Source organism: Cavia porcellus, unplaced genomic scaffold, assembly GCF_034190915.1.
Source record: "Cavia porcellus strain 051 isolate PalLab524CR breed Dunkin Hartley unplaced genomic scaffold, mCavPor4.1 scaffold_13, whole genome shotgun sequence".
NCBI classification, from domain to species: Eukaryota; Metazoa; Chordata; class Mammalia; order Rodentia; family Caviidae; genus Cavia; species Cavia porcellus.
Window position 1 is genome coordinate 29,895,865 of NW_026947496.1, and position 11,492 is coordinate 29,907,356.

Here is an 11,492-nt window from a genome sequence, read left to right on the forward strand (position 1 = left end):
TGGTCCCCAAATAATATACCCATCAATATTTTTAGCAAATTTTCCCATACATAGTTGCCAAATTATGGGATTATAAGAAATATTTTTATAAGTAAATTCAGGGCATACAGGAAATGTATTTGTATCAGGTGCTGTTAAATTTCTCCAGGTAACATTAAAGGTTTGAGCAGCCAAGGCTTGAAGCCTTGTCCTTTTGTTGCCTGCTTTTATTCCATGTTGAATCCAATACTGCCATCCCAGAGGGATGCAAGGCGGTTCCCCAATGCAAATAGGCCTTTGATTACCATAATAAGTAAAATTGAATAGTGTCCCATCATCTTGATTGTGGGGGGTTAAATCAGCCCACGGTGCTGACAAAATTTCTCTAGGTGTGGTATAAAGTAAAATATCACTAGTTCCCCATTTTACAGGTTCTAATAAAGGGGGGTTTGGAATATATGCCCAGTACGAATGCGGAGGTACCTCAGTCCCCGATGCAACGGTGAGCAAGGCACATAAAGCTAAAAACAAGTTTTCAGGGTTTAAAGGCTTTCCTGCTTGAAGGACAAGCCGTTGCCCTTCTATGGTCAATTTCTTTAATTGTCCCCATGTAGGGAGGGGATTTAAATTTGGTCGCTGTGAGCGGCGGGATTTTCTTAGCTGTAATCTGGCCATGGCTGCGATAGGAACAAACTCAGCATCCTCAGCTTCTAGCTGGTTTCGCGCTCGCTTCTGAAGGCACGGTTCCGGTTCCTTGGGGAGTTGTCTCCGGGGCTGGTGAACAGGATCTGGAGACGCGGGTCCTGATCCATCGTCCAGGGACCCACTGCTGAATTCCATTTTCTGTGGAGATATAACCAAAACCTTTCCCCCTATAGAGCAATGTGCCCCTCTCCCATTCAGCCTCTGGAGCTGTTTTAGTCCAAATAGGTTCATTAATCACAAAAGGCTGTTGTTGCTGTTCAAAATGTTTTTCAGCTCTTGTTAATATTTCACCTTGTGGTAAATTGAGAAAATTTAAAATAAACAATGCTTGATGCAGTAATGTTTTTGGACTGTTTTGCAATTTAAACAGTATTGGTATCTGAATATCCTCCTGACTCCTCCTTTTTAATTTTTTAATTTGCAATTTAAGAGTGCCATGTGCTCTTTCAACAATAGCTTGACCCTGGGGGTTATATTCAATCCCTGTAATATGAATAATATTATGGAGATCACAAAATTGTTTAAATGTTCTGCTAGTATAAGCAGGTCCATTATCTGTTTTGATTTTAGAAGGAATTCCCATAACTGCAAAAGTCTCCAATAAATGTACAATAACATTTTTAGTGGATTCTCCCTGTTGAGCAGTAGCCCATAGAAATGAAGAATAGGTATCAATAACTACATGTACATAAGAAAGCCGACCAAAAGAAGGTACATGTGTAATATCCATTTGCCATAATTCATTAGGTTGAGTTCCTCGAGGGTTGACACCTGCGGGAATAATTCTTAAATGTAATGGTCTACAAATAGGGCAGGCTTTTACAATTTGTTTAGCTTTTGTAAAAGGTATCTTATATTTAAGATGCAAATGTCCTGCATTTGCATGATTAAATTGATGTTCTTCAACGGGTGTGGTGAACATAACTAAGGAATCCACTGCATTGTTACCTGATACTAATGGTCCGGGTAACTGAGAATGAGAACGTAAATGAGTAATAAAATAAGAATGATTTCTTTTTTGAACATGTATTTGTAAATTTTGAAATAAAGACAATAAAGCAGGCTTATTAGAATATAACACAGCTGAATAGATATTTGTCACTACTCCAACAGAATAGGCCGAATCGGCTATAATATTAATAGGTTGGTTATGAAAATCTAAAAACACTTGTAATATAGCAAAAAGTTCATTTTGTTGTACAGAGTTAAAATTTGTCTGACGTACCCAGTAAGATTTTTGAGTCCAATATGCAGCTTTATTTTTAGATCCATCTGTAAATATAGTCAAAGCTTGTGGAATTGGCTGTACAGCTAATAAGGTATTAACCACAAATTGTTGACGTCTAAAAAAATCCCATAATTTACTTTTAGGAAAATGATATGAAAAAGTTCCCATGAAATCTGCTAAAGCAATTTGTAAGGTTTCAGTAATTGACAACAAATATTCCCATTGTTCCTTAGTTAAAGGGATAACTATATTGTTTATATCTTCTCCTATCAAAGTTATAGAACGAGCTCTACCATTCATAATTAAAGCTGCAACCATGTCAATATAAGGCATAACATTTTTAGATTGCTTAGTTTTAGTGAATACCCATTCTACTGGCATAGCATTTTGACCTAAAACTGCAGAGGGATATTGAAAAGTATTAATAATATATAAAGTTAGAGGCAATTTAGGATCAATCCTAATTAAAAATGCATCCTTAATTCGTTGTTCTACAAACTGTAATTCTTGCTCGGCTTTTGTTGTTAAAGAACGAGGGCTGGATGGATCTGAAGAGCCCTGTAGAGTAGCAAACAAATGCTGTAATGCATGGGTAGGAATACCTAGTGTGGGACGAAGCCAATTAATATCCCCTAATAATTTTTGAAAATCATTTAAAGTGGATAACTTATCTCTCCTAATAGACATTTTTTGTGGAATCACCTTTTGTCTAGTAAGAATATATCCCAAATAATGACTAACTTCTTCCTTTTGAATTTTATCCTGTGCTATTACAAGTCCAAACGGAGAAAAATATTGAGGTAAAGTTTTTAAAATATCTTCTAAAACATTTCTATCACTATATGAGAATAAAATATCATCCATGAAATGAGCCGTATAAACCTGAGGCCATCGTGCACGCACTGGTTTTAATGCTGCATCAACATAAATTTGACATATAGTTGGGGAATTTTTCATTCCTTGGGGTAAAGTCCTCCATTGATATCTTTGATAAGGTCTTTGATAATTTGTTTGAGGAATTGAAAAAGCAAACCGTTTTCTATCTTCTGGATGTAATGGGATGTTAAAAAAACAATCTTGCAAATCTATAACATATACAAACCAACCAGCAGGGAGCGCTGAGGGTAAAGGAATACCGGGCTGAAGGGCTCCCATTTGAATTAAGGATGAATTTACAGCACGTAAGTCCGTTAAAAGTCTCCACTTGCCTGATTTCTTTTTTATCACAAATATTGGAGAATTCCAAGGAGATGTGGATGGTTCTATGTGATGTAGAAAAAGCTGTTGATCAATCAATTCCTGCGCTGCCTGTAACTTTTGAGTAGTCATAGGCCACTGATCTATCCAAATTGGGTCATCATTTTTCCAATTAAGCTTTAAAGGATTCATTTCCCTAGGCTGTAGAAACATGCAAAATATTAAAAATGTATATAAGCTCCCCATTGTTCTAATACATCTCTTCCTAAAATAGAAACTGGTACCTCTAAGATATAAGGTTTAATAACAGCAACTTGACCCTCTTCATTTTTTATATGTATATGCATTGTGGCTTGTCCAATTGTATTTACTGGAGTTTTACTTACTCCTTTTATATTACATGGAATAATAGTATAAGTAATATGAGAAGGCCAATCAGTAGGTTTAACAATAGTAATATCCGAGCCTGTATCTATAAGAGCCTGAATTTTCTTATGCTCAATAAAAATATTAATAAGAGGTTGTTGTTGAGATAATTTAGCTGTCCACATTACATTAATAGGGTTAGTGCTGCCGAACCCTCCTGTTCGCTGAACAACAGAGGATCCTATTGGGATATAAGGCAGTAAAATGAGTTGAGCTATACGTTCTCCCTTTAATAATTTATAATCTGTAAGTGAGGACATCAGAATCTGAATTTCTCCAGTATAATCTGCATCTATAATTCCTAAGTGAACAGTAATGCCTTTTTGATTTAAACTAGATCTACCCGTGAGCAAGCCAAAAGTTCCCGCAGGCAGAGGACCAAAAATTCCTGTAGGAATTCTCACGGGAGATTGTCCTCCTCTTAATTCTACATCTTTTAAGGCTGGTATGTCCACTGCGGCACTGTGTTGGGTGGCTGGCTGTAGGGAGAATACGGTAGAGTTACCCCATTGATTTGTCCGGGGCCCGGGGTAGGGCCCGTTCTCCCGTTTCCCTTTTGTTCAGCTGAATTAACTTGTTTACTCCTGCATTCACGAGCCCAATGATTTCCCTTCTTGCATTTTGGACATAAGCCAGGAGCTCTAGATCTCTTTTTTTGATCATTGCCTACAAGTTTTGGACAGGCCCTCTTTACATGTCCTATCTGACCACAATTAAAACATTTTAAAGACTGTTCCTTTTTAGATTGCCAATTAGTCCACGTGGTTGCCATGGTCTCAGCAAACAGTTGCATTTTCCTAGATTCTGAATTTAAATCTTTACATTGTTTTATAAAATTGTCAATCGTTCCAGTATCTTTTATTGGAATTAAAGCCCTTTTGCATTCATCATTAGCATTTTCAAAAGCTAACATTTTTAAGAGATGCTCTTGTAAGTCTTGTCCCACTACTGTTTTTTCTATAACATTTTGAAGTCTTGCAACGAACTCAACATACGGTTCATTGGCTCCTTGCAGAACTTTAGCCCAAGATCCATATTCTGATCCTTTAGGCCGTATTTTATCCCAAGCTTTTAAAGCAATATCTTTTAATTGAGCATGAATCTCTCTTGGAGCTCCTGCCTGATGCTCAACAGTATCAAAGAAACCTGTACCAGAGAGCATGGGATAAGAAAGGAGTCTAATATTCGGATCTCGATCGTCAGCATTTTGTCTTGCCTTTTCCGCACAACCTTCCATAAACCACATGTGCCACTGTAAATATTCTGGCTCCTTTAAAAGAATTTTGGCCAAGGCTTTCCAATCATAAGGAGCAAGATTACCATAGTGATCTGCTACTGATGTTATTAATTCTCTAGTGTAATGAGCCTGAGGGCCATAAAGGGTTACAGCCTTTTTTAATTTTGCTAAATCATCCATATTAAATGCTTCCCATCTAGGGGGAACTGCCTCTCCATCTATTGGCTGAGGCCTGATTACAGGGAAAGCAAAGGCAGGCTTTTCCTCATCAGAATCCCCTAATTTTGGTAAATCAGCCAAAGCTAGCTTGGCTTTACTCCAATTAGGGTTAGATGGAGGAGGTGCAGAGGGAACTACAGGCGGGTTCTGCTTAACGGAGAGTTGTTTCACCTCTTGTGTTAAATGCTGTATAGCCTGTAAAATTGGGCGATTGTCATAATTTGATATTGCTGCGGCAGCTAAAGCTGAGTCGGCTGTAGCGGATTTTACTTTTGGTTTGGACGCCTTTTCACTACTTAAAGCGATAGCGTCATTTTGAACTACATTCTGCTCCTCCTCTGTGAGGGGCAATTCCTGAATAACTGGCTTAATTTCTAGTTGAAGATTTTCTACAATATGTTCATCTTCCATAGCTTTTAATAAAGAGTACACAACCGACCAAATAGCCCAAAAACGTAAAGGAATCTTTTCCTCCTGTTGCATAGCCCTTTCTATACTAACCCTTGCCTTCCTCCATACTTCTACATCCAAAGTTCCTTCATCTGGAAACCAAGGATTATATTCTTTAATTGTATCAATACACATATCCAAGTCAGCTGACCTGAGCGATATGCCATATATAGATAATAAATGTTTAAGAATTTTTAAGAAAGGAGAGGAAGCAGATTGTCCCATTTCCCCGTAATAAAATTATACTTACCTTCCTAAGCGACCTTCGGAGTCCCTGAATTCGGGCGCCACTTGTCGTGAGTGTCTAGAGCACTCTGAACTCCGGGCAAGGTAAACACGCACGCCTTGTCGGGACACGGGGGGTACAGCGCTTGGAAAAGAAAGACAGGAGAGACACCTTTGCTGTCTGCACCGCGTTACACTGCACTGCACTGCACTGTACGCACAATCTTTATTTTAGGATTCATATATAGTAAACCCGATCAATTCACAGAGCCCAGATAATTAAGTAGTGAAAAGGCATTCTTTGTGGCAAGCTACAACGTGACAGACTACAATGTTTATTCTAAAACTATCTAAGTGAAGTAAATAATCACAACCAGTTCTCACAACTTCTCTAGCCCAGGAAGAAATTCATTAGCTCAAGAATGTTGTTAATTTGTCTGCTGTTAGTGTCACAAAGGGTGGCCAGCCACTTCCTCAAGACTTCTGCAAAACAAAGCCAGCTCACAGTATGGATTCCAGAGGGTGAGGGCTCACTGAGAACGGGCATTCCCGTTCTACCTCCTTCTCGCATACCAGGGCGGCTATTGTAAATTGCAGGTTAGAGGGGGTTGGGCCTACAAAGTGACACCTTATCCCCCACATTTCTGCTTGTACATTTTAGGAAAAAATTCAAATGAACAGCAAATTGAACATGAATACAAAGACTACAGGAGAAAAACAAGGTAATTTTTCTCTGAAAATACAAAATGTTCCTGAGGAGTCAGGGTGCAAGCAGAAATTGTAAAACCAAGCATACTGTATGTGAAAGACGATCTTCAAATTTTTTCAATTGCATGAAATTTCTCCATAGATGCATATATGTTGAGTGTCTGTTCTCTGAAGGTTAAATACTTGAAATATCCCAATATTTGAAATTTAGAGAGTACTGACATTATGCTACAAGTGACAGTACCTATTATATGAGTCAAATTATTTTCCATGCTCAAATATTTAAAAACATTATATGAAACTGCACTGAAGTATTAAACTCAGCTTTATATAAAACATACTTTGTTTTAGGCTAATACTTCTGTTCAGGATTTATACTTACACATGTGTGTGACTATGTTGAAAAGACCAGTTTCATGTGAAATGAATTATGTATGAAAATGTTCTGTTTTTAAAAATAGTAAACACATTGAATATTTGCCTAATTGTTTATCTAATGCAAGTATTGAAAAAGGAAATAAATGCCATGATTTTGATAAATAGCTCTTTGTAAAAATCCTCCAAATCATTCAGTCCACTTATGATACAAATATTAGGGTGTACTACACCATAATCTTGGTGGGCAACTCATAAAGCTTAATATTAATGGAAATGTGCATAGTCATTGTTGAAAAGGGTGAAAAGAAAAATTCCATTTCACCTGGAATAGTGGTGCATACCTACTTTTCAGCTCTCAAGACATTGCTGCAGAAGGATTCCCATGATGTACTTATTGGTCAGCCTGGGCTACATAGGTCAGTGATAGTTGGGACTGTGTGTTGAGATGATGTCTACAAAAAAAGTACAACTACTCCTTAGTATCTTCCTCTCAAGGCTAAGTCATTATATAAAGACAATACATATATGCCCATTTTGTAGCAGCACAGTGTACAAATACCTAAACTCAAGAAATATCCTACAAGCTGATTTACAGATCAGTACATTAAGGCAATTAAGTAGCCTCAACATGACATTAACATATTCTGATTCTTAACATTGTATGAACTTGTGTAGGAAAGACTTACATTCATGCTCAGCCTGAGTAATAAGGTTTGATAAGACTTTTAAATAAAAAAAAAGTCTGAGATGTGACTGGAATCTAGAATCCATCTCCGACACTGAATCAAATGTGATACGATACATAGTAGAAAAATTCTCAGCCGTAGAGCACAGTGAAATGACATCACTTAAGAGATGGGTGGGTTCTGTAATCTTAATCTTATGCTTAATATTTGAGACAGGAGTATCACCTAATGTTTATATTGCATAAATGTCCAAAACTATGAATTAGGGGGGTAAAATAAAGGACAGATGGTAGAAAATAGAGCAGTAGATGGTTTAGAAAATGTTAAGCAATTCAGTGAAAAGCAGAGGGAACTGACACCTGGAGAAAAGGGTATCAAAAGTAGCTCGTATATTGTATACATATATATGAGTTACTCAGAAGGAAAGTTACCTATTGCAATGATGTGAATTATAAACTCACAAATGTACATTATGCTTTTTGTGAATGCTGTTTTTTAAGCCATGATCCAGATTATACAGTAAATTTATAATCAGATATTCTTAGGAGGCAACAAAACAAATCTCGTTATAGTAAATCATTAAAGTATTAAATGTAACTGATTGTATTTTCTAATTTTTCTTTTCCAGGAAGGAAGAAGTAAGGAAATGCTTGAAATATAAATTATGGTATCCACATGAAGAACTGAGATTTTGGACTCCAGATATTAATATAAATGTGAAAACAGTTAGTAAAAAAACCAGGTAAACAGTATGCTTGCAGAAAACCCTTGATTGGTAAATTATTACTAGAAGTTCCCATCATAGCTAATACTAGACTCAAATCACATGAGTATCCGGGATTTGAAGATAGGAAAACCTGCACTGACATCCGTTGGTTTCACAAGCATGCAAATCAAACTCCTGGAGAGAAACTCTGTGAATATAACCAAAGTTTCAGATGTTACTCTGATCATCCTGAAGGAAACTGCACTGAAGAGAAGTCTTTTCTCTTTGAGCAAGGTGTGAAATTCTTCAATATAGCCAACTATGTTTAAATAGGGAAAAGAAATCAAGATGAAGAAAATGCTTCTGTATGTATACAATATGAAAAAGATTTTAACTCTCAGCATGATAATCACATACATAAAATAGCTAACACTGTAGAAAATCACTATGTTAGTAGACAGTGTGTGGCATCATTCAGTAATAGCATTTCATTGTGGAAATGCAGAAAAATTCACAGTGTGAAAAAACTGTATATATGTATGCACTGTATGAAAGCCTTCATCACAAGCAGTGTTTGTAAAAGACATGAAAGGACTCACTCTGGGGAGAAACCCTATGTATGTAACCAATGTGGGAAAGCTTTCACCAGATACAGTAACTGTAAAATTCATGAAAGAACTCACACTGGGGAAACACCATATGTATGTAAGCATTGTGAGAAAGCTTTTATGAGACACAGTGATTGTAAAAGTCATGAAAGAACTCACACTGGGGAGAAACCATATGTATGTAACCAATGTGAGGAAGCCTTTAGTACATATAGGGATTATCAAATACATAAAAGAATTCACACAGGAGAGAAACCATATATATGTGACCAATGTGGAAAAGGATTTAAATCCCAAGGTGATTGTAAAAAACATCAAAGAATTCACACTGGAGAAAAGCCCTATGTTTGTAACCAATGTGGGAAAGCCTTCACCACACAGAGTCATTGTAAAACACATGAGAGAACACATTCTGCAGAGAAACCCTATGTATGTGACCAATGTGGGAAAGCATTTAAATCTCAAAGTGATTGTAAAGGTCATGAAAGAACTCACACTGGAGAAAAACCATATGTATGTAACCAATGTGCGAAAGCATTCTAGAAACACAGGGATTATCAAATACATAAAAGAATTCACACTGGAGAGAAACCATTTGTATGTGGCCAATGTGGAAAAGCATTTAAATCTCAAACTGAATGTAAAATACATAGAAGAAATCACACTGGAGAGAAACCCTATGTATGTAGCCAGTGTGGGAAAGCCTACATCTCAAACTGGAGGTGTAAAAGACATGAAAGATCTCACTCTGGGGAGAAACCCTACATATGTAACCAATGTGGGAAAGCCTACACCTCAAACGCACAGTGTAAAATACATCAAAGAACTCACACTGGAGAGAAACCATATACATGTGACCATTGTGAAAAAGCATTTAAATACCAAAGTGAATGTAAAATACATCAAAGAACTCACACTGGAGAGAGACCATATGTTTGTGACCATTGTGTAAAAGCATTTAAGTCCCAAAGTGAATGTAAAATACATCAAAGAACTCATACTGGAGAGAAACCATATGTATGTGACCAATGTGGTAAAGCATTTACATCCCAAGGTAAATGTAAAATACATCAACGGACTCATACTGGAGAGAAGCCCTACATATGTAACCAATGTGGGAAAGCCTATACCACACACAGTCAGTGTAAAAGACATAAAAGTACTCATAGTGGGTAGAAACCCTGTCTATGTTAATAACATTGGTGAAGTTTTCAACAGAAACGTCAAAAATATAAAAGCTCTGACTGAGGAGAAACTATGCAAGCAAAGTGGGAAAGCTGTCAAAAGACACAGTCATTTCTGAAGACATCAAGGTTTTCTGGGGGTTCAAAGGTTATGTGTTTAAGTTGTTTCCAGATGTATAGCCTGCACACATGTATTGTGAAGTTTCTGAAAGAAACGCACAAAAGCCTTCAGTAATCTTGTAGTTAATCATCACAGACTTAAAAATGCAAGGGAAATTATGTGTGTATGTTTTTAGGGTAACTTACACAAATATTCAAAGAAGTCTTTGTAAGAAATTGAAAGAATCTTTCAATACACACAAATATCACTACATAAATGAAGGAGTGAGTAATGAAAAGAATCAGTATGGGAAAGATGTCTTTCTTAATACATTCAAATATATTAAAGAAGTCTCATGGGCAAAGCCATATGTGTGTAATTAATGTGGAAAACCCTTCAATTTTTCCACTTTGAAGCACAGGAAGAAATACATACTAATGAGAAATCTTATGTGGATAATTTAAGAATTCATTTTGTGATTTCTGTAAAGTCAGAAAACATTTACATACACAAAGGGAGAGAATAAATAGAGGATATGCATTGTCTTCATTTTCAGATGACCTTTCATATATACATGGCAATTCATAGTGAAGAAATATCTATCCATGTATGTTTTGGGGAACATCTCTAGTCACCTTGCTCTCCTGCATACTCCAAGTGAACAGTTCTGTAAGAAACCTTTAAAACAGAATGCACACACATCTTTATTAGTTATATATACAATACTGTGTATTGGATTAAATTTCTATGAAGGTACAGTGTTCTCAGTTATAACTCAAAGTTTGAAAATCCTTTGAATACTTCTCATGTAGTGCAAATATATACAAGTAAATCAGGTAAAAATGGTGTGTGTGTGTGTGTGTATATATATATATATATATATATATATATATATATATTATTTTCAGTGGAATATAGAAACAGAAGATATCCTAAATTGTAACTACAGTGAACTCGAAGCAGATCTCTGGAGTGGATATTTGTAAGGTGACTTTTGATAATACACATTGTACTAACATTAATGTACATGTTATTGGAAGCAATAGTGTGTGCATTTAGCATTGGCTTCACTTGAATCAGGTCATAATTTATTTGTACAGTGCTGTTGCTACAGGTCAGTTATATATGATACATACTCAGAGGCTTTGAAATTTGTAGTTCTTTTTGTTTTCTTTGGTTTTGATTTTAGAAATTGTGTAATAATGTGACCCCAGAGCTGAACATTTGTTTACTTTTCTCATTTTGCACTATATTCCATTTAAATGGTTTGTGTATGTAGTCCATTTTTCAAAAAGAATTTTGGTATTAAATACTGTATGTATATTTTATACTATTTTCTATATGGTCAGCTGTTTTCAGACAAGTTGTAGATTAACACATTTTCCGTGTTTGAAGATGGTATCTTTGTATTTCCTTACAAAATTATAGATAATGCACAGTACAATATTTTCCTATG

At 36.1% G+C, this 11,492-nt stretch overlaps 1 pseudogene; it reads left to right on the forward strand.

Annotated features, from left to right (window-relative positions):
* Window positions 1-8,743: 8,743 nt before the first annotated feature.
* LOC100734152 (zinc finger protein 431-like) lies at window positions 8,744-9,946 on the forward strand (annotated as a pseudogene).
* Window positions 9,947-11,492: the final 1,546 nt, after the last annotated feature.